This window comes from Euprymna scolopes, chromosome 10 (assembly GCF_053919585.1).
Source record: "Euprymna scolopes isolate OS-2025 chromosome 10, ASM5391958v1, whole genome shotgun sequence".
Taxonomy (NCBI): Eukaryota; Metazoa; Mollusca; class Cephalopoda; order Sepiida; family Sepiolidae; genus Euprymna; species Euprymna scolopes.
In genome coordinates, this window is record NC_136491.1 from 95,550,736 (window position 1) to 95,567,833 (window position 17,098).

The 17,098-nt window shown below is 34.2% G+C and overlaps 1 protein-coding gene across 15 annotated transcripts in view; it reads left to right on the forward strand.

Annotated features, from left to right (window-relative positions):
- LOC145286150 (synaptotagmin-1-like) overlaps nt 1-17,098 on the forward strand; it is a 285,233-nt gene that overhangs the window by 186,037 nt on the left and 82,098 nt on the right. The window lies entirely within an intron of this gene.

Consider the following 17,098-nt stretch of genomic DNA (forward strand, 5'->3'; position numbering starts at 1 on the left):
CAACAAGATTCACTCTTAGTGCATGTTGGGATAACCCAGATCTAGATAACAGAATCGCATCCAGGCATGGATGACGTAAGTAACAAGGTAGGGTCAACAGAGATCAAAACATGGTAGACAAAACAAAGTCGAACGCTCAAGAATGACAGATGATGTCACATTTTTCGAGCAACAGAAATCTGTTTTGTTTTTTTTTTTGCTGAAAAGTTTCTCTCGGGAAGCCATACGAACGAAACATGACCCAATGATGTAGAAAACTGATAAGCTCACCAAATGTTACTTCGATGTCTGTTCGTCTGCGTCCTTCATTTCCTAAGTAAGCAAGTTGCATTTAAGAATGAAATAATTATTAAGATACATTAGTCGCCGTAAGTAAATTCTTTCCCATAAGGCCTTGACGAAAACTCGGCGAATGTCTCCTTTGGTCTTTCTTGCATTAAAGTTAAATAGACCAGGAGATTGACAACTACTAGAAGGAACAGCGATGATAAAGAAAATAAAAACCTTGTGTATACAGATTTTCATTTGGTTTATTGATCCTTCATTGTTGAAAACATTATCTATAGATGTCACTCAAGAATACGGGTTAGATGGTATGATTATCAGGAACAAGTCCAAATAACTGTTAGGATTGTTCTTGAGAGGAATCTATTAACATTGGCTTTCAAGACAACCAGTTTATAATCTGTAAGAAAGCAGTCCTGCTGCAATGTGTTCCACAAACTGGATGTTCCATTTAAAGATTCTCTATTCTGCGTAAGTTTCGCCTGAGGAGCGAAGGAAAGGTTTTTTTCTTTATTGTGGTAGGAAGCTGAGTTCTTGCTGTGAATGTCTTACTAGGAGGAACAAGAGGTTTGAGCTCAATCGAACAATTTTGGCTGTTGACCCTTTGTTTGCCGAAGGAAGATGGTATTTTTTATAATCAAAATAAGATGAATTACAATTTTTTGGCTACCGAATTACTTAACTAATTGAAATATATATAAAGTAAGGATTCCAATTTACTTGCCCTCCCACGAGGGCAAAGTTAGACACAAGGTCTGTTTTTAATGTGAGCAAATATCCCAAAAAAAGAGTGACAGAATAGACTAAGGGTAGTATCAGAACAGATATTATACTTTGTGAAAAGGGCAAAGGGTTAAAAGTTAAAAAAGACTTCAAAAGATTTATAAAATCTTCAAAACTTCAAAAGATCTATAGAATCTGAGAGGAAATCTTATTCAGTGCTATTTACCAAATTGAAAAATCATCAAAGGTTAAGCTTCTTTAGAGCATACAAGAAAAGTAAAAAGTAGATCTAAAGTTTATTTTCGACAGTTACGTAATTCTTGCTTTCCTTATTTTGTTCTTTAGTCTTCACATTCCATGAACGATGTTTCTGACGAAAGGGAAATACTACTTCAAGCTCAAAAACAAGCTAATGTTATATATTATATAAATCTCACCTGTCTGTTTAAATGTATGTATGTATGTATGTATGTATGTATGTATGTATGTATGTATGAATGTATGTATGTATGTATGTATATCTCGCAAAAACTTTCAACAGAGGCCGCGGATCCTGACGAAAACAGCATCGTTTTAAACCTTGATACTTCGGACGACAAATATCGAAAAATTGGCCAAAAACATTAATTCCTTCACCCAAAAATCGGCTCTTTTTTTTACAATAAGGGGTTGCTTTTTTCCTCGATGTTTTCACTGACTAGGTTTTTTCGTCGATGTTTTCGACTGACTAGGCTTACTTTTGACGTTCGCCACTTCCGGATTTGCTATGGCCGCGACGGCAAAGACGTCACGTTTTTGGGGGTTTTCTTTCCCTCCTCGTGGAACGAATTCGAGCCTGCCTGCCTACTATCACTTTTTTTTTTTTTTTTTTGGCTCAAGACACACCTCCAAACACCCGGCCAACACCGGGCTCCCAGGCTAGTATATTATAGATAGATAGATTCTGACCTCCAAAAAAGAAATTCTCCTCCAGTGTCAGAAACCTTGCTCAATGAATGTGAGGACTAAAGAACAAAATAAGAAAAGCAAGAGTTACGATGCTACTAAAGTAAAACCAGGGTCCACTTTCTACCCACTTTGTGTGCTCTAAAAAAGTTAACCTTCTTTGGTAGTTTTTTAATTTGGTAAATAACACTGAATAAGAATTCTTTTCAGATTCTGAAAATCTTTTAAAGTCTTTTTTAGCCTATAACCCATTTGCCTTTTATCTAAAAAAAGGATTACTAGGCTTCCAAAAGTAAAGCCAGGCTCCATTTTCTATTCTCCTAATACAAATTATGTTAAAAATTCGGAAAGATACTCACATAATAGCCCCATGAGCTGTGAGTGGAGAAAAAAAAATGACTCTTCGAACCGCAGAAGGATGAGGGCGAGAAAGATTCTCAGGATTTCAACCAGAGTTGGTATGCCTGTTAATCTCATTTTCTCTAAGTTGAATCTTTCAGCTTTCCTCATATTTTTTTTTAAAACAGTATTCCAATGCACTGCAATTAAAAATGCATAAATCATATGATGTTTTCAAACTACCAACCGAGGTGCATATAAGGGGATCTTTGCATCTATTCTATTACCTATGTCTGCATCAATATATCTGTATATACACATGTATGTATGTATGTTTAAATATCAATATATATATATATATATGTATATATATATATGTATATATTGGCTTTGGCTTTCTTTATCAATTTTTGCCTATTTTATTTTTTACCACCCAACCAATTTACACTCTAAAGCTTATGGCATGCTCTTCTCTTTTGTCTATACCACCTTTTTACCACTACCACTTCCACTGCAACCACCACCATCTACACCCTCCACCTACTAACCCCCCATTCTTAACATCTCCTTTCCCCTTTCGTCAGCTCCCCCATCCCCCGCATACACATCGATTCCAACTCCAACTCCGTAAACTGGATTGAAATGTATAACCATCTGTTGCATAGGTGACAGTAACCGCTTACATCAATATACCCACTCATATCATAATGGAATTCAGTCTTATAATATCTCATATACCCCCTACAACCATCTATTTATGGAAATTATATTTCCTATGCTTTACAGATTACACACACAAACTATACGTTTTCTCCATCTCTCTCCAAATAGTAGCCCAGTCTAAAAAATACTAAGCCAGCAATATGGATACAACTGTAGAATGTAACATACCAAGTCAAGTTATGAGTTATTTATCTTCCTATGGCAGGAAGATGTGATAACGTGGTCGAAAAGTGGGATTGGAGAGACAGCGTCATCCGAGGAGGAGCACTCTGGCCTGCAAAAATATGTCCGGATAACCCTTGTCGGCATTCCCCAATAGGGGTGCCTCAGGCGATTAGCAATAAACTAATCCCTTATGAAAGAGAAAAGGCAAATCCTGGGAAGGTTGATCTCCTAGAACTGCATGGGAAGCACAATCAACAAGGAAAAAGTCCGTCTTAGAAATGGCTTAAACTCTGTTGGCTTTTGGTGCTGAGAAAAAGAAATAAAGTTATGAGAGCACTGAAATTTGAATATTATAACGGTTTAATGACTAGTCAGAATGCAGATTTTATATATATATATATAAATAAATATATTTATATGTTTAAATTCTAACTTTCGACTCATGTATAAAAAAAAATTATCAGGAAATGACAGGCAATATTTTTTTTCTTTTCAAACCTCAATCTTTGATAAGAACAGAAAGCTATGGGCAAATGACAACGTGTCTCACAAAAAAAAAGAAGAAAAAGAAAAATGTACTGTCTGTAATTTCCTGATTAAAACTGTTTTATGAGTCGAAAATTAAAATTTAAATAAATAAATATATTTATAAAAAAAATAATCTGCAGTTTTTAAAGCGTTATAATCTAGCGATTCAAATTTTTTTGCAAAAAAAAAAACAAACAAATAACTAGCAAAATGTTACAAGTCATGTAAATCGACAGTCAAAAGATGTGTACATCTATGTATCATCTGAACGTTGTGTCTAAGGTGACTAAACCCGTAGATGACAGATGTCGTCACTATCTCCTCTAGTAGGCCGTTATGCGGATAGAAACACGGATAGAGAATGCTGCCTTTCTTTCAATGAGATGAAAAGAACCTATGATACGTCTTTTGCTAGGTCCAGTGGAGACCATGATTTGACGCTGGGATAAACAAAAACTCTTCAAAAAGTATAATTAAATTCCTGTTGATAATCTTTTATACCAGAATCGTGTCCCCTCCTATCCTCTGCTGCTTAAGATCAGTGGTTTTGATGCATCCAGCTCCGTCTTGGACTGTTTGCTCGTCTGAAGGCTGACCACGCTTCTGACAGCCTCTCCCATGATGCAACGGCCCAAACCGAAAAAGATACCCTTTGACTATTAGACTGAAGTAGCCTCAGGTTTAGCTTCCCTCTGAAAATTACATAAGGGTTGATATTTACTTGTTGCCTAACGCATCAAGATGTTACACAAGGTAAGAAGGATAGAGACTAACCCTGCAACATTAAAAATAATGGGGAGGTTTTTGATATAAAGGTTTAGGTTAACCAGAAGAAACAAGCAGTGTAAAAAGAAACTGGTAAAAAAGATCAGTATATCAAATAGATAGTGTGGTGCATTAGTATTGAGATAATTAATCTGTTATCAGAATCTGGAATTAAAAAAGTCAAAAAATTTTTAGATATCGGAATCAGAAAAATATTGGAATTGTTCATCACTAATACACACACACATATATATATAATGCTGGCTTAGTTTTTATTAGACTGGGTTAGTGTTAAAGAGAGCTAGAGAAATGTATTATATTATGACTTATTTGTTCTTCCATAACTAATAGTGTCTGATTTTCCTTTTTAATAAACATTATTCTTATATTGAATTTTGGTTACCTTTAACATGTATGCATGGGTGGCCACAAAAAATGACACCCATGAAATCGTTAATAAGATTCACAATCCTGTTTGTAATCCAACCATATTTGGAACACAGAATTTTCAGTCGATTCCTGCCTTGTCCACCAAGTTTTAACCATGAATGTTAAACAGTATTTGTTTTATCACCATTCAGTCGTGTGCAGGGAAACTTTGGTAATCATCTCATCAGGAGCGAATGTGATCCTAAATGTACTTCGCATTCACTGTACCTTATCCCTTTGCCCGATAATTGTTTTATTTGTGGATTTCTTACAAAACAATTCCCAGACTATTCCTGGCGAGAACCATCACAACCGAAATCAGTTGCATCCATGTGTGCTTGCAATGCAGTGGTGCATATATGGAGTATGTAATTGGATAATAAGACTGTTGAGCTTACATGACTGAAACGTGGTGGACAAGTCATACATTGTCTTGTGTCTATTTGTACAAGATATGGTTAAATTGCGCTAAGATAAACGCTTCAATGGATGGGGACATTTAATTTGGGTTACTCTATATAGAATAATCATACCTAAATTATGCTTTTATCATGATGTTATGGATTGTATGGTCTATTTGGTTGAAATGTTTGTCTATTTGGGAGTATGATGGGTTTTGTTTAATAGTAAGTTGGTGGTTGCTAAATCTAACTCTGAAAGGTGTTTTCGCCTTACCTATATATTTGCTATTTGGATATTTTGTAATAAGACGTAATATATGACAATTGTTTCTAAGGTCTAATCAAAGAATTGTAAAATCTCCAGTTAGTGCATATCTTGATGATACGATAAGACACTGATTTGTTTTAAGACAACAGAAGTGCTGATTTGTTTTTGTATGTGTGCTTTTTTTTTTTTTTTTTATATTTAAGGAGTTGGTGTCTGTTTTTTGTTTTATAAGTTTTATAGGATAGTGGCCCTGATAGATTTGTGTTAATTTATTGATATGGTAGATATAATCATTAGAGTGTTAACAAATATGTTTGATACGGATGTTACGGATCACTATATGTTATGGATAGTTTTTTGATTGAGAGGGCGGTTGCTATTATAGTCTAGGAATGTATGGCTGTCTGATTCAACCACACCTTAATATATCTTAAGCCTCTGTGAGCATTTAGAGAAAGAGTGATTCTATTTTTTTCATCGTAGCCATCTAATTTACATACGTGTGTCTGTACACGGTAAAAACACATACATAAATTATATGGTAAAATAATAATTTTCTTTCTTCTATATAATAATCATAAAGACTACTACTACTACTACTACTACTACTACTAATAATAATAATAATAATAATAAATAGGAGAAATTGGAATCAGAGGAATGGCTGGAATGATACAATGAATAACAATAATGAAAACAGCTGAAATATTAAGAAAAAACCCTTGAATGCGGAGACTAATACACATGAGTGGACCAGACAAACTGCTGCAGAGGCAAAACATGAAAAAGCGTCACATGGAACCGGGAACATTAAAATTGCAGATCTATAGATTCTCTGTACCCTCCTTCTCTCTCATCTCCTCTCCTTGCCCCCCCTCCCCAAAGAGTGATACCAAATAGCCCTCCCTCCCCAAAGAGTGGTACCAAATAGCCGAGAAGAGTCAAGGAGAATGGAAAGACCGAGGAGAGAGCACTAACCAGACCTCCACTGGACAAGTGCGAAGAGAACTGGGGCCTTAAGGGGGCTTATTGTCATTCAAATTTCAGTGGAAATCAATCTATGGCCGCTACCACTGGATTATTACTGGAAATCTGGGGAGACTTGTTGTCACTCAGCTTCCAGGGAACACCACAGGTTGTTTTTAAGGAGAGATCTTTGATGACCTGTGTGAAAGCTCCTTGTGAGCCAATAATATAGAAGTAAAGAGATATATTATTTTTAGTTATGCAAAAAAAAAAAAAGATGTTTTCAATGTCTTAATTTGTTTTCTTTTACTTCAGGACGTCCTCAAAAACAAGGAGCCTCCCTCTTGGGGCTAACACTTGATTTTTTTTTTATGAGATAACAAAGACATCCGAATATTCATTTAAGTTTCTCCCTATCTCTCAAAGCTAGAGTGATAAAAGCACCTTGATTTGACCACAGTAACTATGTTATAGTTTTTTTGTCATTGTGGTCTTTTCTTTGCCTTGCAAGATTCCAGACAAGAACTCAACTGGTCCTAGTGAGATCACCCGAGGTAACATCACTAGGAGAAGGTACAGCATTCCTAGTATGAGTTAGTGTGTAGCCATGTCGAAGGGAGGGGGGATTTTATTCGAATGTTATTTTGAATATTAGGCCAAGGTTTACTTGCATCCTTGTGTCAGGTTGTCCCGATAAACCCATATACGAGGAGACTGGAGACACTCTAGGATGGTGCCTAGTAGACATTTAATTTTTTTTTTTTAATTTTCTTATCAGTTTGTTTAAGCTGGGGATGCCAGACATTCACTCACTAACTCAGATATTCCAACCGAGAGATCTTTTTAAATGCAATCGTTTGAATCTCACTTGCACTTGGTTCACCGGGTACATTTGACAGATAGTTTTTGAAATTCTTTCTCATGACTTCAGTTGCTTCTATAATAACTGGAATAACAGATATCTCACAGGTAATGAATTTTCAAATGAAATAAAAGAGAATAAATAGAGGAAGCAGTCGTTACTTAATGGGTCGTGGTATATATATATATAGTTATATGTCACCATACTGTATGTGGATGACTATATATATATGTCACCATACTGTATGTGGATGACTATATATATATATATATATATATATATATATATATATATATATATATATATATATATATGTGGATGACTATATATATATATATATATATATATATATATACTTGCCTAAATCTACCTATTTTATCTTCATTATTCTTCTTCTTCTCATATTATATATAATATATATATATATATAATATATATATATATATATAATATATAATATATATATATATATATATATATATATGTGCATATATTTTCTTCATCCTCGATTATTCTCATATGCCTATCCGTTCATCATGATTTTATTTCTTCATTATATTCCCCATTTTCTCTTACATTTCTTTCTGTTAGACCATGTTTCCATTAAGCACTTCCATTTCATTTAATACCAGAAAGCAAACAAAAACTTCTACGAAAATAGAAAGCACGTTTTTAATTCTTTTAAAAAGATTTAAAAAAAACGTAATTCAAATTTAATTACCTTGATTCGTGGAAATGCCAGCGTTGTATTCTGCGTCAGTTGTATATTATCGGCGTGTGCAAAAATATCTGCATCTGCATTTTATGGATGGGTTGTCTGAATACAGACCCCCTCATATATAGTCATCTATATACAGTACTGTTTCGCTGTTTCACAGCTCATCAGTGCGGCTAGATATAGATATATATATATATATATATATATATATATATATATATATATATATATATATATATATATATATATAAAGAAAAATTATTAGATATTACGTTTTGATCTCGGCACGAAGGAAGTGACCATGTGCCACATAAGGTCTTCACGGAATAGCAGATACTTGAGGCAACATGTTCTTGAAATTAAATTAATACATTGTACTTAGCGTAATACTTTACTGCAGGTGGATGACATTATCGATCTTCAAAATTGCTATCAAATTACTATATATAGTTAACAAGGTTTAATTCCAAGTTCCACAATAAAACTGTTTCTGATTGGATGGCATAATCATGTGATCAATTAATATTTGAGAGCATTTTCTGAACATCGTTTAATGAACATATATGCATAATGTTTAGTGTGGATGGATAGAAACATTTAAATGTTTGTCAGAAGCAACTCAGAGTAAAGAAAAATGGATTCATAGTGAATAAATGATGTATCCCAGATACTTGATATGGCATTCACTCTGGTAAAAGTTGAGCCAGATTCTTTCAAAGGATGAAGTTTCTAGGGAATATTAAATTCGTAATTAGCCACCAGCTGTATTTACGTTCTGGTCAGGGAAAGTGACAACCTTAGGTTCTGCAGTTTATTTTATTTTATTTATTTTATTATTTTTTTATTTTTTTGCAGTTATATGTCACCATCTTCTCACATAAATAGCCTAGTATTTTCAAAATGGCTACCCATTTGATACTGAACAGGCATAACATTGCTTAAATTCGGTGATCTAATGAGAACCGGTACATTAACATGAAGATTATTATATATCCTTATTCATTTTCGCCCCAAGCAAAGCATATTGCCACTTGGAACATCAGGGGCTACTATTTAGGATGGTGTCTAATGGGTGACACTGAGAAGTTAAGTAGCAAGATGTCTGTTCATATTATATTTAAACTTCTGAAGGTTTGAAGTTACAGTGAAAGAAGCAGGAAAACGGAAGGGAATTCCAAAGCCTATTAGTCCAAAGGAAGAAACTATTAGAGTAGAAGGATTTCTGGGATCCAGGAACCTCAACAGTAAAGGGATGGGATTTTGCTGCCTGTCGAGTTAGTTAGGAACATGTATGTCGAGGGGATACAAGTGATCTGAGTTCATCAGAATCCGTTCTATTAAAGTACTTGTAAAAACAGCTACAGGGATGCAACATTATGGCGATGGGACAGAGGTTGGAGCTTGGACCGATAGTGTGGGATCTATTTGATTTGAGATTGTTCTTGGATCCTGTCTAAGAGTGAGAGACTAATGGCAGATGCTCCAGCTCAGATGTGGCAACAATACTCCACACATGGGCAAATCGTGGCGTTTTAAAGGTATAGGATACTCTGTGATGTGAGTAATTTTCTAGCATGGTAGATGGAGCCCATCTTCTTTGCGATGTCCTCAATGTATTTGTTTCAATTCATGTTGCCTGTGAATGTTAGGCTAAGGAGTTTAAAAAATGGGCGCTCAGGTAGGGTGTCATTTGTCATGTCGATATATAGTTTTAATTAAAATTTTACTTTTTTTTGTAAGTTCAAACTTGAAAATTCGTTCATCTTGTGAACTAGTTGGCCTTGGTTTCTGCGATACCTTTTGAGTCTGAATTTTTTTCTAGAAAGACATCCAGTACTTACAAGAGGGATAACGTGAAGGTTGCCAACATCCTAAGTGAACGTGAGTCTGCTACTGCTGCTGTTGTGGTTGTTGAGCATCATTCACTTTGCATAAATGATTATTGCTGGCATTCATTTCCTCGATATCTTTCTAGTTAGAATTCTTTTTAGAGACACATCTGGTACTTACAGGTGGAAGCACATGAAGGTTGCCAACATCCTAAGTGAAAGTGTTTCTGTGGAACGGACTGGATTCGAACTTGGCACGTCCATGTTGTTAATAACTTAGCCACCGTCATCTCCCTATCTCAAACAAATGGTGTTAAACGAAATTTTGACTCTTTCATTCTCTATAAGTTTGGGGTGCTTAATATAAACATGGTCTGCTTCATCTTCCCTTAAATACATTGATGCTTTAATTATCATTAAAGGGTCCAGATTTTTTTTGATCGTCTCCATCAAGTCACTCACTTTTTTTTTTTTTTTTTTTTACTGTTTATGATAATTTTCACTTTCTTATAATTTTTCGTTTCTATCTGCCTGGCTTCTTTGTTTGTTTTTTTTTTTTTTTTGTGTGATATTTTTGAAACTATCTTTTTCTGCCTTGTATCTTGTAAACTCGGTTTGTAAACTCATGCTACAAACTATTTCTTCCCATTTCTTTGATTCCTCACCTTTCTGCCTAATTGTTTTACACACAGCGCCGGCGCTAGAAGCCCATGTACCCCTCTCCAAATATTTCATAGTTTTCAGCAATTTTTATTTTTCCAAAACAAATTCTAAAAGATAATGTTTTTTTGTTTTTTTTTCAACAAATAATTAAAAAATATATATATATACAAAGAATCTGTTTTATAGGAAATACAAATTTTCAACTCAAAGACAGCTAATTTTTTTTTAGCGTGTCAGTTTAACGAAATTTAAGTTAAGTCTAGATTAACGCACATGCGGACTATTGTCTTTATATGCTGTGGTTAAAAGCTACTCTGTATAATCAAAAGGTTTAAATGAATGCAAAACGCCATTTTGTTTTTTAATTTTGAAATTAAATAATAAAAGGACGGACATATAAAATCTCGAGTTTATTTTAACCGAAATCATCACGGAAATGCTGCTATCACATTAAGTGAAACAAGATTTTGGGGCGTGGTAGAGTATTACATTGGAATAGTTTGTGTCCTGATAACGCCACAATTTAAAAAAAAATGGTGTTGCTGAAGTTTTGCATTCAAAATCGTCTCATTTATTTTCTTTCAAAAATTTTATATATATATTAAAAAAAAACAGTTAAAGAGGCCCCCAAACATACGATTAAAACGAGGATTCTTTCCTCCATCTTAGTTGGGGGTTCGGAGGTAGGTAGGTAGCGCCGGCTCTGATTATATATATATATATATATATATATATATATTCTACCTTTGACTTTTAACCTTTTTTTTGGTTCACATGCCTGTTCTGTGGACTACTCACTTCCTTTATCTCTTTCAGCACACAGACACATACCCAAACATGTACATCGTCTGCACACGTTGAATAATTATACAATAACCTATTACTAGCAGGGACACCTAGCATAGCCCGGTCGTAAAATACACTTAATATGACATTTTAATTTATGCAGATTTCGTATATATTATTATAGAGTCAATTTTCTATCGATTCTTATATATTATAACGTTGTGATTTCAAAAATAAAAAAATATATCCATATGACTTGAGTGCACAAGCTTGAATCGAAACCGAAACCAAAACTTATGAAGAAAAAAAAATATGTATGTATGTATATATAACTGGAGTTCCTTCAGTTATAATCGAAACTGAAACCAAAGCTTATCAAGAATTCTTGGTAAAAGTATTTATAAAAAATAGATTACTTAAGTGCTATCAGCTATAATTAAAATCAAAACTTATGAAAAATTCTTGGTAAAACTATTTATTACAAGAAATGGAAGATCATGACAGTTAAAAAAAGAAAAGATGTAAGCGCACACATAAAATAACAAACACGCTATCGTATTAATATATAGATAATAATTGTCACGTACACCGTTTATATATTTACTAAACAGCTTTGCCAGCTCACTATAGCTTTGCAAAATTAGAATATTTTAAACAACACTTTTGAATAATAAACATTTCATTATTGAAAACAGAAGACAAATGTTTTCGCATTTATTCATGTAGAATCGATAGACGTTAACATTGCGATAATTTTTATACAAATGTATTTATCCTTTAAATGTGACCGTAAAGAAAAGAAAAGAAAGAAGCCACCAGTAAATTAGTTCCTCCAAAGAATGGCCCGAAAAGGAAAGCAATAGCGCCACATGAATTATAACTGTTATAACAAAGAATTAGAACCAATCATTGGAATTTTTTAATTCTATTAACTTGCTAAACATTTGTCCACGAAATAAAACAGTATTCTGAAAGAAAACTATTTTTCATATTAAAATCAATGCAATCATTCAATTAAAACTATGATAAAAAACTATAGTTAATTAAGACCCAGGGTATCTAATTTTTTTACTATTGAGTTGAAACCTTGTGTAATAACAAAAAAAAAAATGGTTAGAATACACAAAATTGGAAGGACGAAAGTCATTTATTTCCTTTAGAAGGCGAAATATTGACTCTCCTATAAATAAGACAATGGATACATGTGATATATTTCAGAAATAAAGACGCTGTATTTTCAAGATAAAATTTACACATTATGGTCAGAAGCAAATCAGTTAACACAAAGAGTTACATTGCACTTTTGGCAATAAGTTAATGGCAAGACTCATTTTTATAAGTTAATGGCTTACTATTTCAAGGCTCATTTTTATAAGTTAATGGCTTACTATTGCAAGGCTCATTTTTATAAGTTAATGGCTTACTATTGCAAGACTCATTTTTATAAGTTAATGGCTTACTATTGCAAGACTCATTTTTATAAGTTAATGGATTACTATTGCAAGACTCATTTTTATAAGTTAATGGCTTACTATTGCAAGGCTCATTTTTATAAGTTAATGGATTACTATTGCAAGACTCATTTTTATAAGTTAATGGCTTACTATTGCAAGACTCATTTTTATAAGTTAATGGCTTACTATTGCAAGACTCATTTTTATAAGTTAATGGCTTACTATTGCAAGACTCATTTTTATAAGTTAATACGTCATCGAACCGAAAGAATTTTTAAAAGGGTTCCAACAGCTTTCAGAGAGAAGTTGATGAATATTGATAAATTTTATCCTTTCTTCAGATAATTACGCTGCAGTAAGCAGTACTTATTATATATTATCTTATAGCTTTTAAAACGAAATTATTTGATATCCTATGTATAGGACAGGTAGACCTAATAGGTTTATAAAGTATGATTTTGTACAGCAATATGCAAATCAATTTTATCACTGAACACTCGTCTACTGTCAACAATTTACTTTACTCTCTGTGCTTTAAACTAAACGAGATTTCCATGGGCAAAGTTTATTTCCTCAAACTACTCGTTTGTGGGACTCAATAATGTGAAGCTGTTTCTCAACTGACCATAACATGGTCGTTTTCAAGTCAAATGTAAACAAGTTCTTGTTGAACCGTCCTCTTAAATAATCAAACTCTGCCCAATTTACACCTATCATCACATATTACACCTATTATCATGTTGTCTCACAGCCATTTGATACTCATTAACCCTTATCCTTGAGTGGCCTTTGAGTCTTGATGAGTGGTGACTCTCTAGTAAAAAAATCATATATACATAAAGTATATATATATATATATATATATATATATATATATATATAAAACAGATGGAGATTTTCTCTTGTAAAAACTAAATAATATGCTATAGCTATCTTCATCGCAAAAATTTATAAACATAAAGTTGGATTTGTGAGCTTCAATGCTATTTAGGTCTAACTTTTTAAAATCCGGCCAACAAATTGCATCATCCAAAAATAATTCTGAAATTACTTTATTTCAATTGAACCAAGACCGTTATGGTGCAAAGCTCTGATCCTAATAATTAGACTAGTTCAGATCCAAGTAAAACTTAAACTAGTTAATTAAAAATCAATGAATTAAAAATCAATTAATTAAAAATCAATGAATTAAAAATCAATTAATTAAAAATCAATGAATTAAAAAGTAATTAATTAAAAATCAATGAATTAAAAATCAATTAATTAAAAATCAATGAATTAAAAATCAATTAATTAAAAATCAATGAATTAAAAATCAATGAATTAAAAAGTAATTAATTAAAAATCAATTAATTAAAAATCAATTAATAATACTAACTTAATAGAAATTATGAGTGCATAATGTAGCTTATTTTGGAAAAATATCTCCTTTGCTTTTATGGAAATGTACAAATGTTTTGGTTTCTATTAACCCGACAAACAGCAAAGTTTCATCCCTACATTATAGAGATCCCAAGATGCCAAAAAGCCTTCTATTCTAATAGTTTCTTCTCTCGAATTGCTAGACTTTGGAATTTCCTCCCGGCTCCCTGTCTTCCTGAATGTACTGACATGCAGGAGTTCAAGTGTAATGTTAATAGACATCTTGCTGCTCAATTCCCTAATTAGTGTTCTTGTAGCTTTGGTTTTAAATAGTAGCCCTTTACTCCCAAGCGGCAATGTATCTTGTTTGGGGTGTAAATCAGTGAAAAAAAAAAAAAAAAGTTTGAATTATATAAATACATCCAGTGGCTATTTTAATGCTGTATTGTTTAAGGGTTGATTCTGTTAAAATGGGAAAAAATGTTTTAGAAGTAGAAGTTTAATGTTTGACCGAAATAAAAAATAATTGCAGTTTCAGTAAGTTACAAAGATTTATTACGGACATTTTTGACTAATTTAAAGGAATATTGCTGTTATTTTTGTGGCAATTTGTAAAGAGGAAGTTAGAACTGTCCTCTAATTTTGTCACATTTTGAAAATCAATAATTCATAAAGACGACAAATTATTGTGATTTTTTAACTCTTTCTTAATGCATCCATACAACATTTGCTTATGATTTTTTTTTTTTTTTATTATATTTTCACCCCAAACAAGGCACATTGCCACTTTGGTGTAGGGGGCTACTATCAGGGGAAACATCTACTGGGGTACTATGTAGGGATTAGGGCAGCGAGATGTTGGTTCACGTTGCACTTGAACTTATGCATGTCAGTACAGTTGGGGAAGCAGTGACCTGGAATGGAATTCCAAAGTCTAGCAGTTCTGGGGAAGAAACTACTGGAGTAAAAAGATCTTTTACATCTAGGGATCTCTACAGTGTGGGGGTGGAATTTTGCAGCTTGTCGGGTCTGTCGAGGGTGTTCACGTCGTGGGGGCACAAGTGCTTGCAGTTCTTCAGAGCATTCACGATTATAATACTTGTAGAACAGGCAGAGGGATGCAACGTTTCGACGATGGGACAGAGGCTGAAGTTTAGATGCCAGTTTAGGGCCTATCAGATTTGCGACTCTCTTTTGAACCTTGTCAAGGAGCGAGAGACTAGTAGCCGATGCACCGGCCCAAATATGACAGCAATACTCCATACATGGGCGAATAGTGGCCTTATAGAGGTACAGGATACTTTCGGGTGTTAGAAGTTTTCTAGCACGGTAGAGAGAGCCCACCTTCCTTGCAGCGGCCCTGGCAATGCCCTCAATGTAATTGTTCCAACTCATGTTTCTTGTGAACGTTAGGCCAAGGAGCTTGAGAGACGTACTCTCAGATAAAGAGTCGTTGGCCATTGCTATAGGTGGTAGAGAAGGTTTCTTGTAATTATTGAATGAAACCAGTTTTGTCTTGGTGGCATTGAACGTTACCATCCATTTTTGTCCCCATTCCACTACTGATTGGAGGTCATCCTCTAGTGTTTCTGCCATTACTTTAGATACATGTTCGTTTGTTTTCCTGTCGTGCCTGCTATAGAGTGTGGTGTCATCAGCATATATACCCATCTCAGAGGCAATCTTGTCGGGGAGGTCATTTATGAATATCAGGAACAGCAGAGGTCCAAGGATAGATCCTTGGGGCACTCCCGCATTTATGTCATATTGTTTAGATGTACGACCGTCGAGGACAACCTGGATTTTTCTCTTATCTAAGAAGGATTTAATTATGTTAAGTATTCTACCAGTGATACCGTAAGATCTAATCTTCCTGAGGAGACCCTCATGCCATACCCTGTCAAAAGCCTTAGATATATCTAGAGCTACCGCTCTGCTCTCTCCCGCTTTGTCCAGTGAATGGTATATGCGTTCAGAGATTACAGTGAGGATGTCTGCCGTGGAACGGGCTTGTCTAAATCCATATTGATGGTCGGTCAGAAGTTTAGCATCTGTAAGGTGCTGGACTAGAGCATGGTTAATTAAGGTCTCAAATATTTTGGCAAAAAGTGGGAGGAGGCTAATGGGGCGATAATTTAATGGGTCAGTTCTTTCGCCAGAATTCTTGAATACTGGTACTACAGAAGCAGTTTTCCAACAGCTCGGAAAGCAAGATTCATTAAGGCATTTGTTGTAGAGTTTGGAGAGAACTGGAGCTACTTCGGCTGAGCACTTTTTTAATAGCACAGCTGGGATGAGGTTGGGTCCACATGCTTTGGAAGTGTCAAGGTTTTTTATGATAGCATGCACCTGAGCAGGGGTGATTTTCAGATCGTCTAGCGTGGCGTCTGTCCGCATAGGAAATTGAGGTAGGGGGTGGTTTAGAGGGTCCAGTGTGGAGTTTGAGGCAAACCGACTGGCAAGCATGTTAGCCTTCTCGGTTGCTGAGCAAAGAACCTCGTGATTGTTGGTTAGTGGGGGAATTGTTGATTTAAAAAAAAAAAATAGTGCGTAAAAGAAGAAAGAGTAAAAAGTGAACATTGTCCTTTCGGCAGTATTTTGCTTCCCTTATTTTGTCCTTGAGTCCTCACATTCCATGAGTGATGTTTCTGACAAAAGGAGGAAAAAATGCTATTTTCTGGGTTGAAATGTACCCATCTAACACTTGTCGTGGCTAATTTATTTTATCTTAAAGTGGTGTTTTTTTTTTTTTAGATGCTTACGTCAAATGGCTTCATGATTTGTCTGGAGCGATTTCCATTAAAAAAAAAAAAATTAATCCTCCCAAACCTGCATGGCCGATATATCGGACCTAGCAACATAGCTTAAAGGGCGGCACGGTCGATAT